Below are 21,050 nucleotides of genomic sequence, written 5' to 3' on the forward strand. Positions count from 1 at the left end.
AAAACAAAGCGAAAATAAAGATGACGAAACAAAAATTAAACACGAGGAGCCCAAAAAATTATAAAATGAAAAACCAAAATTTAAAAGTACTTTCAATTGAGGAAGAAGAAGAGCATCTAATTTTTATAAGTTGTGATTTTAAGCGATGAAACGACAATGTTATTAACACGAAAAACATGAAAAAGAAAACTAAAAAACTGATTTATTTTTTAACCTGGCAAAGAGAGTTTTTTCAAAAAGGCCAAAACAAAAAATGGCAACTTGTGCATCAATTTACATAAAATACATGCAAATCTATATATATACATACATATATATATATATATACATATACTAAATGTTATTTGAGCCAACCAAAGCCAGATAAAGCCATGCATAAAATCTATATAAAAATATGAATACAACTATGGATATATGAAATAGAAGTTATAGCTGAACATGTTGGAAAATTATGAGCAAAATGAAAACGAACAAAAAATAAAAACAAAAACATTTAAAATGAAAGCAAAAAGAAAATGAAAAGAAAAAAACTTAAACAAAAGAAAACAAAGGAAAAGTATTTGATGTATTTAGTATAATTATATTTAATGTGTATACATAGTTATAATGTAAGCTGAATGGCATACATATAAATAAATGATTCAATGTTGTGCATGTACATATAAATATATATATTTAAATATATATATATATAAACTCTGATAATTAAAGAAGAACCATTTATGTATGTGCGTATAAGAAATTCAAAACCCCTGCCCCAAAACCCATACATACAAACACGCATTTAACCACACACACACATCCAAACACCCACTCAAAGTGCAAAAACCAATTATGAGAAATATTAAAATTTTTGATTGTTTCAATCCAAACCAAACTGAATAAGAACAATCAGAGATATTTGATTTCCATATAAAAAGCTAAACAAATTTCCATGAAAAACAAAGACAAAAATCCATCCCATCCATAGAAAGAAATGACACACATACACAAATTATCCATTAAAAATAACTGTACCATGGAAGAAGAATGCTATAAAACCAAATTTACATACATATACATATATATTGAAAACCGAGCGTACAAGCAACCGAATGTCATAATTAAGTGACTATCAATGTCTATCCAATTCAATCAAACCGATCAATGTTCCCTATTACACACACACACACACGCAAAGAAAAAAAAAACGATAAAAACATCACACACATACAAGCAAGCAAACACGTTAATAAATGCATATAAAAATTGTGACCCCCGCAGCAAATGCATCAAACAAAAAAAGAAAATACAGAGAGAAATAATCAAATAAAAATGTGAAAAATGTTAATCAAAAAACAAAACAAAACAAAAAACACACAAACAAAACAAGATGGAAAACCAATAAAAAAAATAATAAAAACAAAAGCTATTAAACATTTTTTAAGTTATTAACTAGCAAATGCCCAAATAAGTATGCTACACATTTGGTGGTCTAGTAAAGCCCAAGTAAGTATACTATGAAAAGTAAATATATGCAATATAGTTTTCGAATTTGCAAAGTAGCTTCAGAAATCGTAGAAATCTTATAAGAAAATGTTTTAAATATCAAAGATAGCAAGGAAATTCAGAAGTGGCTTAACCCCTTCATCAATAGTTCATTCTAATTCTAAACCGAGTCTAGTATACGAACTAGAGAACATGTACTGAGCACCCTTGATTAGAACCAATTTTGAAATCCAATGAATGAATAATTTTCTGATTGCTGCAATACGAATGCATTTGCCGTTTCATTGGGTAGAGGTTGATGGCTGGCGCTTTAGTTGCAATGCCCATTTCAGTTGGTGGCCAATGGTAAGTGCAATGAATATTTCCAGTCACGTAGAATAGCAAAATCCTACTGAATATAGGTGGTCGAGCATATGAGGTTCTGCGCATTTTCAATATTTCGAAGTGTAAGCGTATTGCACTTGCCGCAGGTGATAAAATATTTCGAAATTTTCATAGAGAAAACTTCGGTAAAAGAAAACGTGTGAATGACTCTGAGCTTGCATCTCATTTCGCGCCACCATTTTTATGTATGTGTGTGTGTATGCTATTAAAAATATTATACAATAAAAAAAACTAAGCATATAAAATTTGAGTGCATTAGTTATTTGCCTTTGTTTCGTGCATATATTTTGTTAAAACGCCAAAAGGCCAACTACATAAGTGCACCTAAGTTCTCAAGTATAAAACAGGAGAGACAGAGAGGGGGAGAGAGAGAGAGAGAGAGAGAGAGACAGGGAGTGGTGGCAAAGAATCCAGTCAACTGCACAAGGATTTCTCTTACAGCTTATTACAGAGTAGATCGTCACAATACCTTCTATCCTCCAACTACCTGCCCCTCCCCCTCCCTCCACTTTGCTTCTTTGCTCACGGGACACGACCCTTAACGACTGCTGCAGGATATCTGCACCTTTCCACATTTTTATATTCTTTTAATAGCACTTGTTTAGCAAGCAAACAACGCATGGAGGCAGGCAACTTAAAAAACTCTCTCCGTTCTCTGTTCGCTTCGCTTACATTCACATTCAACAGCCACCCGCTAGATATTTTTATAGCACAAGTTTGAGTGTTTGTCTGTTTTATTAACCATGGCTGCTGGCTTCTTTTGCGCTGGCTGATAGCAGAAAAGCAAAGCACAAGTTTCTTGCCTTATTCATAACACACATGCGGCCAGAGAGACCGGGCTGTCTGCCTGACAATCTAAAATATCAGCAGCAAAGCAAAAAGTGAAGAGTAAAAAAAAGGCAAACAAAAAAAAAAAGGAAAGGAAGAGCTGCTGCACTTTTTCAAGTCTCCTCAGTTGATGCAGTGATGCAACAACTTTTATCCATCTGTGCGTGAGTTTCGAATTCCAACATTTTCAAAAGTGGCATGCCACCATGCTTCGCTTCTATCCCACCGCATCTTGACTGCGGTTGTTGCATTAATTGATTGCTCCTACTAAGACCCCCTCGCCACCTCCTCCGCCCACCCACATATGTCTTGGCTGAGGCTGCTTTAAGCTGCAATTTCTTGCCGCCACCGTCGTCGCATCACGACGTCAAACAAGCAAACCATCCCAATTTTCCAGAGAGCACAACGCAAAACGCTAATGACTAAAATCCCCACCAAAAATTTTTGGACCAACTTGCGCAGAGTGTCTGGTGGCTGGTGGCTGGGTGTCTGGCTGTAGTGTAGATCTGAAAACCGCACAAAAGCGAGGCATCCATTAATTTTCGCGAAACCGCAAAATTCAAAATTGTTTATAAAGCTACGCAGGATGCGGCGCGGCATTGGCGACACGTGCGGTGTCTCTTTACCATGGCCAACGATAGCAGCAGCAGCGGCAGCCTCAAAAGCAACGACAACGGGTACAGTCAGTGCAAATTAAAATGAATTTTAACGAGTTAAGGCGAGAAGTGTCAGCGAGTAAAGGGCATTCTGTAGCCGATTCGTTTGACTCACTCTTGCCATTTGTCTCGCCAACCCAAATAACCCATCAGCCCCCCCATCTACGGCCGCCCAGTCATGGGCTACTAAATTATACGCAATATTCTCGCAATGGCAAAGCTGCAGAAGAAGGGCTTGGCCAAAGGGTAGAAGTTGGGTGGTTGGACAAGTTTTCACGATGCTTCTCTGAAATTGCGAACAAATTACGCAGAAAACTATTATCGTTAGGGGCATATGTGACGCCGTTAGACAAAGAGAGAAACAGAGAGAGAGAGAGAAAGAGAGAGAGACCCCTATCTCTAGTATTGCTGCTGCTGCTGCATCTCGTATGGCAAATGACTATGACAACGGCGTTTGAGTACCTAAATGCTGCCCCAGCATCCTGACTGCCCGTTTGCCTCCCCCCTCTTGGCCGCATGCGACGGGTATCTTTACCTATTTAACTCTGTCGCACGCTACAATTTTCGGTGTATGCATATGCAATAACCACCAGGGCAGCCATTGGCAGCCATCACAAATGCCAGAGTGCCGCTTATTGTCTGCTTTGTCTGGCAGAGCAGAGCAGAGCAACCAAAAACTCTAAACCAACCCACCCGCTCACCCACGTCGCGTCGTTCGTCTATCTATCGGGTCTCTCTCTATCGTGAAAATTGCGTTGCCATGTTAATGTTGTTAGTTGATTTCAGCTTTGGCTTTCAAAGCCACCACCCGACTATGGAAGCCGCCCTGCCAGGTCAATGGGGTCCGGGCTGGATTTCAGGTGATGCCAGCCAAAGAGCATTGCCAAAATTGTTAAATACACTCACCAATACCAACCAACAAAGGGGGCTGCGATGTCGCGCACAATGGAGCATCATCGTGCAACGGGCATCGGCACAGCATGAGCATTGCACTAACAACGAGATGCACTCTCTGTGCTGTCCTCTGTGTTTATGGCTTTGAGTTATGAGCGACATTCTGTTTTTGTTCCTGGGGTGGAGCACTTCCTTCTCCTCCCCATCCTCCCCATCCTCTTCATCCACCTCCTTTTTAATGGTTGTAGTAAAAACTAAAGCTGCTTTCCAGCGTTCATGAATTCGCTCGTTCCTGTTGTCCATCCGGTGGTGCGACAAAATGTCTGCCGTGTGCGCGGAAGTGCACTAAACTAAACTAAGCCAAATTAATTGCCAAATGTGGTTTAATGTGCCAACAAAAACTTTGATTGCTCACAGATATGGCAACCGAGCAACTGAGCAACCGAAAACTATTTGCATAACATTCCTAATACCTGAGAATATTTGAGACTATTCTAAACACCAAACTCGCCCCTAGAGAGAGAGATTTACATCAAATTGCCAAGAATTATTGTTATTTAATTAATTTTCCAGGGCCAAATTGAGAGAAAAGAGAAATTGGAACCAGGTTTTCCAGATATAAGAGGCAAACGATGTTCTCAAAGTTATCTTATTATTTAAATTTTGATTGTTGTGTTTGAGGGGAAAAGTTAGCTAGTAAGTATTTTTAAGATCGTGTCATATTTTTCTACATCTTCTACTAGGACAATTTAGGTTTAGATTTGCATAAAAGAAGGAATATATTTATTAAAGGAAGAAACATTTAATTGTAGTTTTTAATTAAGACATGATTTATTTTGCATGCATACATACTAGTTTTATATTCTTCAAAAACCTCAATTCCAAGGAAATCGTATATAATAGTACAAAAACAACAACTACAACAGTTACAACAACAACTACAACAAAAATTACAACAACAACAACAATTACAAAAACAACTACAACAACAATTACAACAACAACAATTACGACAACAACAATTATTACAACAACAACAATTATTACAACAACAACAACAACAATTACAACAACAATTACAACAACAATTACAACAAGAACAATTATTACAACAACAATTATTACAACAACTACAACAACAACAACAACAACAACAACAATTACAACAACAACAACAACAACATCCACAACAATTACTACAACAACAACAACAATTACTACAACAACAATTACTACAACAACAACAACAACAATTACAACAACAACAACAACAACAATTACAACAACAACTACAACAACAATAACAACATTTACAACAACAACAACAACAAATATTACAACAACAACAACAACAACAACAACTACAACAACAACAACAACAATTACAACAACAACAAAAATTACTACAACAACAACAAAAATTACAACAGCAACAACAACAATTACAACAACAACAACCACAACAGCAATAACTCTAGCTCAAGAGTTTTTGGACTTGTAATTTTTCCCAAGTCCCAAATTGAACCAAGTATCCAAAAAACTGGACCAAAACAATAAAATCCTTAATATCTCAGCTCTCCGCAGGACTACTGAGATGTCCTTTGCACCGGAGGTTGATCTTGATGGTTCGAGTTTTTTGACACCACTTTCGTCCTGATCCTTCAAAGGACTCGCGAGATATTTGCCTTTTTTCGTCAAACAGAAAAGTCCTTTTATCTCAGTTTTCTGAAGGACTTTCCAGGACTTTTCAGCGTCAGTCGAAGCGGACATTTAAGGCCTACAATCTGACAAAAGGACGTCCTGTTCGTCCTTCAAATGACTGAGTTATGAGGACATTTATTGTTTTTTTGCGATTTTTGGCCATTTTTCTGAGCCTCCCCCTTACAAAAATTCGAGCAATATTTATTAAGGGATATTGCGAATCCTTGAATGCAGTTCGATAGTCCTGCTCCTGGAATATCCAAAAAAGTGTGTCTTGTCGAATTCGACGAATGTCCTGCGGAGATAAGGCATCGAGAAAATTATCCTTTTTTCGTTTTTTAGCTCTAGAGTCCACAAATCCTGCCGCAAGAGAAAAAGACATGGTTTTTCTAGGATGTCCTTGATGAGCTCTACAGATTGGCATCAAAAAAAGTTGGGGTCATCTAAGGATGCAGGACATGCAATATTCCTAAAACGTCCCTTTTCTCAGCTACTCAAAGGACATTCCAGGACCTGATGATGTCAATCGATAGGCATGGACAAGGACTTCAAGCTGGCCAAAGGATATCCCAATCGTCCTTAAAATGGCAGAGTTATGAGCACTATTTCTGTTTTTTTGGACTTTTAAAGTTTTTCCAAGTCTCAAATTAAACTTCAATATCTGAGCTCTCCACAGGATAATATAACCTATACAGATTAGCTCCTATTTTTATTGAGCCTTAAGACTATCATGAATTAAATGCAATAACTGAAAGACCCAGGCCCAGGCTCGAACGGGCCCAAAAACGAAGCATTGCCCAAAGAAAAGTGCACATAGCAGGAAAATTAATGGTGATGGCAAGGAATTTTAATAAAAATGCTTGCGACTAGAGATAGAAGGAGGTGAAAAACTGGCCAGATGCAGGCTGCTATTGCTTTCCATGGCTGCTGCTGCTGCTGCTGCTGCTTCTGTTGCTGCTGCTGTCATAATGCTGCAATTGTTCATTATCCACTAATGAACAAAAAGTGTGTGAAAATCGCACACACAAAAACCTAAATGAAGAAAATGCCGCACACAGAGATGAAAAACTAGCGACGAGTGACAGCCAACAGGGGTCAGAGATGGGGAGACTGAGACACTGTAAGGGGAGAAGAGGGGAGGGGCGAGCAGAGGCTTAGAATGCAGTGCCTCGGTGTCTTTGCTTGAAGCACAGTGCTCTGTCAACAAGCATGGGAGGAGGCTAGAGCTGGAGCTGGAGCTGGATTTGTGGCTCGGTGATGAAGAAGAGAAGGAGAACGGGATGGCGACTTTAATTTGCAGTGCTTCTTGCACGTTTTCTTATTTGCCATCTGTTTTGGCCCCCCACAATGGGGAGAGAGGTGAGCCGGGGACCACCGGGAAGGATGCAGTTAGGCGGGATCATAGCAGGATAGTTGGTCGGGGACAGAAGTTGCTTTGAGTGCATTACGTGGAATTTTTGAAGCACTTAAGCTGAAGCATAAAATGCTGCTGCCTGTGTTCCTCCCCATTCCACACCGCACCACACCACACTCTACTTTACTCTACTTGCTCTCACATGTGACAGTTGCAGTTGTTGCCTCGCTTTCAGTCCTAGTCCTTAGCTCTTGGTCCTTGGTCCTTGGTGAGATTCGGCGCCGCTTTTGTCTGCGGCGTTTTTGTTCGTGCAGCATTTTCTAATGACAATTGTTTTGCAATATAAATTGCACAAGTGCGCAATATTTGCCTTTGTTTATGCGAAAACTTCAGCATTGCCTTTACCATGGGCTCTATGGATCCGGGCTGCGACTCCGTCTCGGCTCAGGCTGCCGCTCCGGAATCTTGCGCCATACACCTGCCCACCAAAACAAAAAAAGGAGAGAAAAAAGAAAAGCAGGGCAGAGAACAACCATTTTAGCCATTTGTCTCGCCTTGCACGTTTCTCTTAGTGATTCTCTGTGTCTGTCTCAATGTCTGCCTGCCTGTCCGACCGCGCGTGTGTGTGTATGGGTGTGTTTTGTTTGCTCTTCTGTCTCTTGTTTCATTACAAAACTGCCCAAAAGGACTCTGCCTGCCAGCCACTAAGCAGCAGTTGCATTCAATGGCTTTTGTTTGAGTCGTGATATTTGCGAAAATTAAATGACATGAGTTATGAAATGAAATTTCCTCTAGTTCATCAGGTCAGATCGCTATGCCGAGAATTTCAATTTTAAAGATACTCGACAAGGGCAACATTTATTTACGAAATCAAAAGGCATCTCTAGATATTTCGATTTAACAATTGCTTTTAAAAATTTCAACAATTTGAAGTTTGTGTAGTAAAAATTTGGTACCTCCATGTGCAGCAAACGAATCGTTAAATAAGATAATTAGAGGCTAGTTAAAGTAATTGAGAATTTTGTAAAAAAAATCTTAATTTTTTAAGATGGTTTTTCATTACTTTTCAGAATTAGAATTCTTGAAAGGAAGTATTTTCTGATATTTTTATCAGCAAATAAAGTAGAAGACACAAATATAACTGCGCTTTTTATACTTAGCTACAATTGATAACGAAATTGTTTCTAAGAAACGACAGACCAGGGATATTTATATATAAGTAAAGAAGAGCGGTGCTATTTTTAATCGTTCATATATCTTGATTCGAAATATATATCATTTCATATAAGAAAACAAAATAAATGTAACTTTTGTATTGGATTCTAATTCGTTTGATTCTGACTTTAATGTTTATATATCGAGTTTTACTCAAACACCCAAACCTTTTTGCATTTCAAACTCAAAATCTTATAAATTAATTGGTAAAAATGAATCACATGTTTAAGTACTTCGGAATCTAATTTAATTGAAATAGATGATAATTAAGAATCGAACACATGTTTTTGAAACCTTTTGACTTGATTTTCGGGATTACTAATTACATAACTAGAGATATTTTACATTTTTCCGGATCGTGCTGCTATAAATCTTAACAACTCAATTGCTCCGGGTTGCCTCAGTCTCCGAATAGCCTCAACCTATACAATTAAGATTCATTAGCAAAGAATATTGATGAATATTGATGCCTTTAGATGTTCGTCTACTAAGTAAGTTAATTTAAAATTTCCTACGTGATCAAAAGACCTAACGAGAGCTTGAATTAAAAGTTAATTTCTAATCCATCACTTCATTTTCTATATAAAACATATCTGGGACTTTTTGTTTTGCCTTTTTCCTGTATCTACCAATATCATGACTATAGTATACTGCTATCTTTAGCGACATAAAAAGTAAAAAAAAAACTAAAGTAATGGAAAAAGTTCACTAGCAGTGGCAACAACTGGCATTGAGGTTGGTTCCGCGTTGCGGCGAGTGACGAATTTATCCCTATTTGCATATCATTTTTTAAGTCAACTGTGAGTCACACACTCACACAACCTGCACATGGGAGAGTATGTGTGTGTGTGTGTGGCAGCTGGCAGGCTGTCCAACTGTCGGCCGAATGCCAGAGCCAGGATGCTTTTTGAAACGCGCTCCAAACACTGCAAATATGTAAGCTGCTGCTAATGTAAATTTATTGTTAAGTAAAAGCAGGGCAGCCAAGAAGCAAAGAGAGCCACGAAGAAAAAAAGAAGGCAACATCACAGCAACACACACACACACACACACAAATATAGCCATGCAGGTCAACATGGCAGGAGCAGTGAAGGGAAAGATAGGATGGGGATGGGGGCCTCGACTGGCACCTGGCAAGTGCAGTGGCGTACAATAAATCTAATTTGCGTCGCATTTAATGACTTTGTCCCAGGCCCCAGCCAGTCCAGCATCCATAGTGGGCGAGGGCGATGGCGAGGGTGAGCTCCAATGTTGCTCCTAACGAGGCACTTGGCAGTGTCCAGCAGCGGCAGCAGCAGCGACGACATTTAAGCCGTTGCCTGGGCAATTTTAGCCAACCATATTTTTAGGTAACGGCGCAAAGTGCCTCATAAAGTAATTAAAAGTGTTAATTAGAATTATGTGACAAAGTTAATGCGCAAATTGTAAATTAAACAATGCGCGAAAAAAACACACATACACACACACACACAACGCAAGGCAAACAAACCCCTCCAACGAAAGGAAACGTTGCCTACTTTTGGGGTTAACTTTGTGTGGTCACTTGGTGTACATAAATTGAATTGTCAGAGAGACTCTATCTAGGTTGCAGATTGCATGGGGCCCAATTTCAGCCTCAATGCCTCATCAAGCATCCAGTTAACCCAAAGAACAAGAAAGTGCTACTCAGCTAATCGTATTGGGCAAATCTCAACTCATTCTTTCATCATTTCACAATCAAAGGCAATTGCTGACTAAGCGCCAAGGCGTTTTCAATAAATTGTCGTTCATCTGACAAATGAATGTTTCAATGAAGGTCTGACAGGAGTGTCCCCAACACACACACACACACACACATCCGACGAGCATTTATCAACATTTGCATAAAAAAAAGAAAGAAACGGGAAGCAAAAAGCAAAACTAGTAGCACGTGTCCCGGCTCGTTTGTATCCTTCTGGTCTGATGGAATGAGTTTGTGAAACATTTGTTGCTTCGTGATTTAGCTGATTTATGCGCCTTGATAAGTGCTCCCAGTCATACAGACTGATAATCACAAAACTCCAGTCGGCACACACACACACACACAGAGAGAGAAAGCAAAATAATACAATGAGAGAACAGAAAATTCAGAAATGAAAAGAAAGCCTCATTGGCCCAATAAAATGCATGAAACGAGTTTTTTACTTTATATTTTTTTTCTTCTCTTTTCGTTTTTCCACATAAATTTATGACATGGCACGCAGAAATGGATCCAAATAAAAAAAGAAGAAATAAAGAAAGAAAGAATTTACAATTTGCATATTTGAAAATGTATATTTCCTTAAAAATTGCCACAGTACTTTAATATATATATATATGTATATACCTTTTTTTTCTGTGGAATCTACGAGGGGGGGTAGCCGGTGGGGGGGGCAATGCTCTGGCATTTTGATTTACAACCTACCACACAAATATCCCAGAGCATTTTTAAATGCTTTTAACTGAAATGATATACCCCAAGACGTAGTCAACCATTTCGTTTCACTCCAATCTCTATCCCTGGGGCGGGTACTAATATTGTTTGTGCGATTGGCTCAAAGAAGACCCAGTCTTCATTCCATCAGTCAGTCACTCAGGCAGTCCGTCAGTCAGTCAGTCCGTCAGTCAGTTAGGCATTCATTTATTTCATTTCGTTTGATTTCATTTCGGTTACGCATTTCATGAGAAATGATTTATTAAAATTCCAAAACGCAACATTTGAAAGATTTAGAGTAAAGCTAAAAAGACACATTAATTATGGAAACACTGACTACTTTCTTTGCGGCATTCTTCACACACACACAGACAGAGACATAAAGTAGAGCAACAGCGTGTGCAACAGTTTGGTTTGGCATTTTGGGGTTTCCTCAAATATTTATGATTCTCTGACATGCATAGAAACAGAACAGAACAGAAAAGAAAAGTTTGCCAACAATAGCTTAAGATACAAAGAAAATTCATTTGCTTTGCCAAATGCCATCAGAAATAACTCAAAACTTTCTAACGCATACCAAAAATTTAAATGCTCTTTTAAACTACCACAAATATGTACATATATATATAGCTAGTTTATCCAACTATATTCTAAAGCTATTGTTTAGGTCAAAGAATGAAACAATAAAGATTGAAGAATGAATTCTATCAAAACCAATTGAAGCTCAACTTAGTGGTTTTCATTGTTTTTTTTTTTTAGAATTGAAAAAACCTTATAAACCTTAAAAACAATTATTTTTTAATTGGAAAATATGAAACAAACAAATCTCTCATGATGGTTAAAGACAGATAAATAAGAGAAAAGAAGGTTTAGCTGGCAATTAGAGGTAGAACAAAGAGAAAAGTGTGCAATTTCAGATAATAATAAAGTTGAGAGTCAATTGAAAGAACTTTATAAAACGGGAAATGAATTAAGTTTTACACATTTACACAAATAAAAAAGGATCAATGTGCCTAAAAATGATTTGAAATTAAAATTTCGAGAGCAATTCGTTAAAAAAATACCATTTATTACTTATAATTTTATAAAAAAAAGAGAACCCAAAAAAATGCAGAGTATGTTCAGAATAATGTACGTATATATCGTGATGTTGATCAACTTTTAAGTCAGACATTGAGCTGGCTACAGTCCAGTCAGCCATAAAATGATGTTGTTCACATCAGGCTGTGGTCAGTGGTTGGAGCCAACTTGCAACTTGCAACTTTCAACTCAATTCTCGATGCTTGGTGCTGTTGTGTTGTGTTCTGTTGTGTTGTGCACACTCGGCACATGTCAAGATTTAATTCTCCCATGAAACCCAACTGAATCTTTAATGAGAAGCCAACAAAAGTGCTGTTCAATGTTGGTTGGTTGGTTGGTCTGTCGGTTGGTTGGTCAGTCGGCTGGTCTTTTGGTTACTTGTCTCTTGTTGTTGTTGTTGTTGTCCATTGTTGTGGCTGCGCTTTTGCCCCAAGAGACAGGACACAGCATGGAGCAAGTGCTCAGGTGTTTGGTAACTTTCTGTCCCCTTATTTAGTGTAAATTTTATTTGGTTTTGTGGCACTTACATTTAATTTCTTATGCAAAGATTTCCCCAAACGCATACAAACCATTTTCAGGTAAATGTATTAATTGTTTTGCCTTTGTTTTTGTTGTTATTATTTGTATTTTGCTGTGGTTATTGTTGTTGCTGCATCTTCTGTTGTCGGCATTGAAGTTTTTGGAGCAGTTAACCTAAAATTGTTAAGTAATTGTTTGGAAACCAAAACCGCATCCAAACACAAACACACACACACACACACACACATATGGAAACAGGACACACACATACCCTTAAAAATCATTATAGTTTATTTGTATGTATGTGTTTGGTTGAGCAAATTACTCTTTCAATATTTGCATAAAATTGATTAAAAGTTTTGACAATTTGAATTTTAGTTTATTACATTGTACCAGCATTTATTTAAACAATTTTGCATCTTAATCATCAAATATATAATTGTATAAATGTATTTTATACATATGTATATGTATTCACACACACACACACACATACGGACATTGGCATAATACATAAAGGGATAATTGGCATTATCTGATTACCATCGTTCGATTACAATTTGCTTTTCAAATAGTTTTATTACACTCTAAATGGCATCGCTTTTTGTTTCTCTCTTTTTTTTTGCTGCCCTATTTTTTCTATTTAACAGATAAATTATTGCCAAGTACGCAAATTGATTAAATATGTTAATTTTTGACCCAATCAATGGGCTGGTGGCTTAGTTGCATTCATTCAAATTCCATTGCCATTTATGTATTATGCTCTTGCCTTTATCCTGTTTATCGTTAACAAATGCTTTTACATTTATTTTGATTGATTTTCATATACAAATTACCATAGTTTTCATAGTTAATTGGTAAACTGATATGGAACAATGCCTGTTGGCGATTAAACTCTTATGGTCTACTCAGTTTAACTCATGACAACTTTATAGAAACCTATGTACATCTATTTTTCTGATGATATCCTTAGAGTAGCCCCAATATGAGTCGCTCCAGAGTTTGTTTGAATTCGTTTAAGTCCAGTCAAGATGGGGATCGCAAATTTAATTTGCTCTTGTGTTCTACAAGAGTTTTTTTAATAAACCTCTTTTGTCTATTGATTCGCAAAATTTATGTTTGGTGTCTGTTCTGAGCTACTGACGCCTAGACTTTTCTCGCTATATCGCTATAGCTTTACTTTATTCTACTACTTATTTCTGCTCTGCTCATTAAAACTTACTGTGTTATCCTGCACTTAAAAAAAACTACTCGTGCAGCGGAAAAATTTATATCCATCGTCATATAATCATATTCAAATACCACTTTTATTAAAAACCACAACTTTTTTTTGATATTGTCACAGTCTAAGAGAATGAAAGGCAGATTTCAGACGTAGAGACAAAGATATTTCCTATAAAGACGAGAAAACATGGCAGAAAAAGACTTACAACTACAATTGTTTATAATTTATTTTATCACTTCCTTGTTTTGATCAATTTTATGTTGCATGGAAGAGGAAAATTTTAGTGGAGCGTTCCTTTTCTAGAGTAAAATGGAGTACAGCTAATATATCATACTAATCAAACTTAGTTACTTAAATCTTATAAAACCAACTTCATTTTAGAGTTATACTTTTGCGTAAAAATTTGAATAGGTTTTGAAAGTCGTCTATTTACTATTACTATTTACTAAGGATCAACAATAAATCTATAAAATATCGTTTCATATTAATTTCATAATTTTTTTTATATATTTAAGTGCTACAGCCGAAGGTGTCTTATAATTTTGATACAACTGAAAATACTGCATTTTCTATTTTTTTGAAAAAAAAACCATTTGTTGTTAAAATATTTGAATAAAATATGTTAAAACGCTTTTCTGTTCCATTATTAAATATTTCCATAAGTTTTTTAGTCCAATAGGTGCCTTAATTTTAAAAATATTCAAGAAAAACCTATTCAAGAAATCTTATCATTTTGATACGCACCTTATTACAACTTTTGAAAATGAAATTAATTATGACTCCTATCACTCTTATTAAACCTCAAAAACTTTCCTCAAAACATTAGTTAACAAAAAAGTAAATTTTAGACTAAAATGTTTATTTCGTTAACATTAAAAGCTTTACATATTTTTCTCATTTATATTTGCTTTGATAACCTTGGGTTTAGTTTGGGTATAGTTTTGTCCTACATTGATTTAGTTACGTTTATTCGAGCTTTAACCCTTTGTATGTACATAGAAATAAAAATTTCATGTGCCAAATTCTCACACCTTTTAATCCTTGAGCTTTAGAAAAGCAATTTAACTATGCAATTTTTCCAATTGTTGTCAAAAATGAAAATATTTTTGTATAACTTCACGTGTAGAGCAAACGAGAAAATGGATAAATTTTGGGTTGGTTGTTCTGGTGGGGAAAGGGGAAGGGAGGAAGGGTAAAAAGAAACATACAGCCGTAAATATAGAAATATAATGCTGAGTGATGCCAGCTGACACTACAGAAATATTCTCGGTTTCGGTGTGTATGTGTGTGTGTGTGTGTGTGTGTGTGTGTGTGTGCTGTACTTTATTGCTTTGGTGTGTCAGGAGCAAGAACAACAACAACAACTACAACAACACATGCCACTAATAACACCAATGCAGCAACACAGACAAAAACAATAAATAAATAAAGAGATGGCTTTGCTTTGTCGTTGCTGATGCTGGCAAAACCGCAAACGATGGGACTGGGAAAGAGCAAGAGACAGAGAGAGAAAAAGCATCCAAAAGGGAGTGAATTTTTTTGTTGTTTTTATTTGCTTTATTCAACAATTTCAACCTTTTCATCTGGCTAGATGTGTGTGTTGGTGTGTGTGTGTGTGTGTAATATATTTTATTTTCGTTGCTTTGAATTCCATTCGCGCGAGCACATGCAGAAATTTGTCTTAACACGCCTGTCAAACCGTTGCAACGCTGTCATCCATTTGCTAGGCTTAGGACCAAGTCCACCCAAGTCCTCCCGAGTCCTCCCAAGTCCAGTCCACAGTTCACCACATCGCACATGCCATAGACCAAAACTCGTGGTCGTGTGTCGCGTACGTGGACACAACAAATTTGAAATTTCAGTATGTGTTGTCGACCGTTGTCGCAATTTTGAATTTTTACAAAGTTTGCAGTTTTCATTTTTTGTTTTGTTTTTATTTCTTTTTTGCTGTTGTTTTGGTGTCCCTCTTGGTGTCCATCTCCCATTTTTTTTGTTTTTCTTTTTAGAGGAGCCGCTGTCAACATGCAGCGTTTTGTGGGCTTTGTTTGTCTGCCCCGCTTTGGATCCTTCCCCTGTCTACTGCCTAGTGGACAGGCAGTTGAGTTTTTTTCGTTCTTTTTTTTTGGTTCGCATGTCCTTTGCTTCTTTTGTTTGCTGTTGCCGCTGCACGATTAAAATGTGCTCGACAAAGGAATTATTTAATACACGTTTCACCTTTTTGCCAAGATTTTTATTTGCACTGTTTCGCATCTGGCGCAGTTGGAATATGTATATACAGATGTGTCTGTCTGTCTATGTGTGAGTGAATGTGTGTTTGCCTCAAGCAAATATCGTGTTGGTTACACATTTGTGTGCCCGTTTTTGGCTCTGCTCAAATATTTGACTCGAGCATCGCGCTTACATTACAACATTTGTAGCAGCAGCTGAAAATATAACGTATACGCAGCATTAGCATGCATGCCTGTTCATCTGTGACTGGCTGCCTGCTTCCCTGCTGAGTGCCTGGCATATTTGTGTAGGTGTGGAGGCTCTTTAATGCTTGACAGCATGCATGATTCTGATATGGGCAAACTTTTGGCCATTACAATAAATGCAAATGCTAAACAAACAGGCAACCACCAAGCAAAAGTCAGTCTCAGTATAAGTAGTAGCAAAACGAGAAACGAAAAACGAAGCGAGCAATAAAAATAACACACAGCCATCAAGACAAATTTTATTTATTTTCTCTTTCCAAGGTAAACAGGAGGCAAAATATCCCACAGATAATAATTTAATTTACGCCTAACGTCAAACAGAAATGCCATAAAAATCAAACGGAGTCGACAAAGCGATAACTCTGCACATTATTTCATTGCCCCGATAAGTAGGCTATCAAAAGTTAGAAGCTTCATCTCAACCATTTCAGGTGAGAGAGATCACATGAGAAAAGGCACAAGAAAAGTTGGGATAAATAATGAAATCACAAATTCACACACACTCATCAATTCAACTGGCAAGTACATAAAAAGTAATGCTAATGCTCGCGAATTGCTTTTGTGCTTATTTACTTGTGAAGCATTTATAGATTTCCCATTTACAATTAGCCTTACTTAGTAGCAAAGCTTATCGTCATCGGTCTTATAGGTAGTTACATATATATGTATATGTGGACTATCATAATCATCTATTAGCAAGGCAAATCAGAGCATATCAATGGTTGCTTATATGGCTAAAGCTAACTCGTTCTCGTTTTCTTTCTTCTTATCTTGAAAGGGTGCGGGGGGTTACGCTAAAAAGCGGCACATAAGTGCAGCATCATTTCCGTTACATATAAACACACTTTTCTGCTTCAATTGGAGGGCAGCTTGCGCCATCAGCAGCCTGGCATGACTTGGCTGGCCGTGTAGCCTCAATGTCGATGTGGAATGACGATATCGGCATCTTCCGCACGGCAGTCAACAGTCAACGAGCGCAATTTAAACTTGTTACGTGCTTCGACCGAACCGACGAGGCATCGTCATGTCGTAACGTAATGAAATGTGAAGGGCACACACCCACACAGAGAGAGTGAGTGAGTGAGGGATACATAATCACAACATATATGTATGTATGGCAAAGAGATAGTGAGACACGACAGAGTTTTTCTGCCTGATTTGAAGATGGTTGAGCCTGTGCTTAAGCCTGTGTCTCTGCCATGGCTGCTTATTGAAGCGTTGCTTTCATTTTTTTTTTTATTTATTTATTTATTATTACACAAGAAACAGCAAAAATAAAAAGGCAAAATCATGCTTCGTCTGTCAGCATTCTCATGTGTTTATGACTTTGGTTTTAATGGCTAGGCTAGATTATTTTGCAGCGCCTTTTAACTTTATCCATTTGTCAATTTATCAGTAATGCCAAGTCAGAGCGTATACACACTCACACACACACACACACACAGAGAAACATATATAAATACTTTTGTATATGCAATTGAATCAATGTCTTGCATATTTATATCAATTTAATGCAATTACATATCATGGAAATTGTATTGATAAACCAATCGGTGATTACACAATATAAATTCTCGATTCTCGTTTCTCAATTGGCTATGCGAATGGCAATAAATAAGCAATTAAAAAGCAAATAGTCCAGCAAACAGAACAAAGAACATAATGGAATTTTTAAATGCCATCTCCATCTCCCTCTCCATCAGTTCGAGGGCAAATGAATGGTTGGTTGGAAGGATGGATGGATGGATGGATGGCTAGATGGTATGTCAGCTCAATCAATCTGAAGCCACAAAGTCAAAAGCAATTTTCAAAATACATAAGCCGCATTACCTTTGCTCTAACCTGGACAGTCTCTCATTCGCTCTCTCTCTCTCTCTCGCTCTCTTCTTAGCAGTCATTGCATTTATCCCATCCATAACTTAGACCAATAAATTCCATGCCTTTCACTATGCGCGACCTGATTGCAAGCATTTGATGATAAATTAAACCATGTGTCTACAGCTCGAATTTATTATGCGCCAAAACGCCAAATGGCTGTCAGACCTGGGCCAGCAACAGCACCAGGACCAGGCCAAGCCGCCAAACCTCGCGAAACCTTTTTAAACTTTAAATCCGCATCAATGCATCATCGGCGAAAGCCGCCAGCCACCAGCCGCTATCCGCCATTCTCTATTCAACCAGGCGAATGGGTGTCAGCGCGGAGTTGGTGCCAAAGTAACAAACTTTGCTTTGCTTTTGCTACTCTTTTTTCAAACTGCTCTCCCTTCTCACCATTCCATTGCCATAAATTGTGAAAGTGGCTTCTACCATCAACTAGGATCGGAGCTTCTTCTATGTTTGCCCTTGCAATCCTTTGCGGCTTGTTTATGCGCTTCACACGCTTGTCTTTTCACCAGCTTGACTGGCTCTGCCTTTCTGCCAGAGTTTCGTGCCTTATGGTTATATTAATGTTTATGACTGCACGCTGTCATCATTTGATCTGTTCCGGCAACTTGGCCAAACCAATTTATAATTTAATTTTGGCTCCATTATAATAATTCACTTCGCAAGAGCCGCAGAGAGATGAGGCTCGCCACTCAGCGAAAGTGAGAGAGAGAGAGAGATGCATAGGAAAGATATAGTTGTATATTTATATATTGAAATGATTTGATTTACTATAGATAGTGTAGTGCAATATCTATGTATATGTGTGTGTGAGTGTGTGGTTGTTGCATGTTTTCTAGTCAAGCTTTATGGCTTTTATATTGGCTCATATTTTGTGGGGCACCCAACGACGAAATTGAAAGAGCAACGAGAATTGTTGATGGTGGGCGTGGCACATGCGGCGGGAGGAACAGGTTGTAAATTGTGACAAGTGGCCAACGGGGCTTTAAATTTCAATATATTCCTGTGTTTGGTGTAATGTCAACGAATGGCCATCGCCTGCTCCGGCTCCGGCTCCAAATCGAGCTCCAATCTCCCTTTTGCCTATTGCGGGTGGTTGATATAAAACCGAAAATTTATGACGTAATTGAAACCGGAAACTACAATGCTTTGTGGTGAATTTTAATAAAGTTCGCCTTTTGTAAGGAGTTATTTATTGACAAATAGCTGATAATTTGATTTTCTGCCAATATTTAAAACAATGCGACATAGAGAGAGAGAGAGAGAGAGAGAGAGAGAGAGATTGAAATTGAGTTCAGGTTTTCCATTTTGTTCGTGTGCTTGAAATTCTTTTTTGTTTGATTTTCATTTCGTCATATACAGATTTAATTGGATACAATTTCCATGCTGGCAATTTCAATTTTGTGTGTGTTTTTTTTTTACAAAATTGATTGGCAAAGATTGGCGCGTGTGATAATTACAATGATTAGCGTTAGTCTATAGTGTGGAGCTTTGGCTGGTTTAATTTATATTAAAGTTTATGGCAAACATCAGACTGGGCAGCTAGTTGGATAAGAAAAATACTGATAAATAAAGCTAAGTAGCCGTAAATAATAGGCAGCAACTGTTCCCCGAGGAATGCAAAAACTGTCAATGTCCAGTGATGAGACTGATGGCATTTTTATAACTCACAACACACACACATACACACACACACATTGAGACAAATACATACATAGATTTACCCACAAGTTCAATTTCATGCGAAGCCAATAAAAGACAAAAACCTCGGCCAGATGTGCCAGCTTAGGCCAGAGATACATAGATACACATGTCGAGTTAGATGCATATGATGGCATGTGTGTGTGTGTGTGTGTGTGTGTGTGTGTATGTCTGCCGCTGGCTGGGTGACCAAGATTAGTCCTGACGACGGCCAACTGCCATAAAAGTCCATTAAACAGTCGACGAGCTGAGTGCCAGAAACAGGACAAGTGGCCATGTGGCAGCTTTAAGGCCAAGTTATCATTGCCACATCTTGCCTGGCACAGGGGTGCGCATTGAATTATGACTTTAATTTCATTTTCAACCTAGACCAGACACATGATACACATACTCGAAAATTTGATTGTGTTTGTGTGTGTGTGTGGGCCACTTGACAGTTGGCATAAGCTAAATCCATTGGCCATAATTCTAAAGCCTGTGACGGATCATAAATTCGAAACTACAACAAAAATATTCATCCAAAAGATGACTTCTTCTGGTGGTTTTCAAAACGAAACCATGGAGGGAGTAACTTGTTACTGACGAAACCATCAAATGTGAACACAGATTGGCATCATACTGAAAACATGGAGTTCAATGTTTAACCTCATCCGATTCTTGAGCTTTGTAAGTCCGATCCACACCGACAACGGCATATTCTTTCGAACGGATTACTATATTATTAAGTGAATTGCATTACAATTTTAATGGTTTCTATGGAAGTTGCTAGGTAGACCAAATTGAGAATTAAACCTTTTTACAGTAGATAACTTTATAGTGGAGGAAACAGACATCAAACCTGTCAAAATTCCTTCAGAAGATTATCTTCGAAGGTCAACCAAAACAAAAGAAAATCCTTGTTATTTTAAGTTTCGTTCTTCAGAAACCAAATAAAAAGGTTTTATATCAATGAAAAGAATCTCAAAAAAAAATAATTGGAAATTCTAAAACCTTTTGAATTTCTGTATTCTAAATTAAATTAGCTGATAGTAACACTTCATCGTGACAGTTTGTCTCTCCAAACACAATCAAGACCGTTTTGCTAAAATATAAGTACAAGATTTACAAATGATTGAAAGGTTTTATAAGAGGTGTATATAATGACCATATTGATTCAGAGTATATACTTCATATACTTCAGAGTATAATCTTCAATATAAAAATTTTGATATCTTGC

The sequence above is a fragment of the Drosophila willistoni genome, chromosome 3R (assembly GCF_018902025.1).
Source record: "Drosophila willistoni isolate 14030-0811.24 chromosome 3R, UCI_dwil_1.1, whole genome shotgun sequence".
NCBI lineage: Eukaryota > Metazoa > Arthropoda > Insecta > Diptera > Drosophilidae > Drosophila > Drosophila willistoni.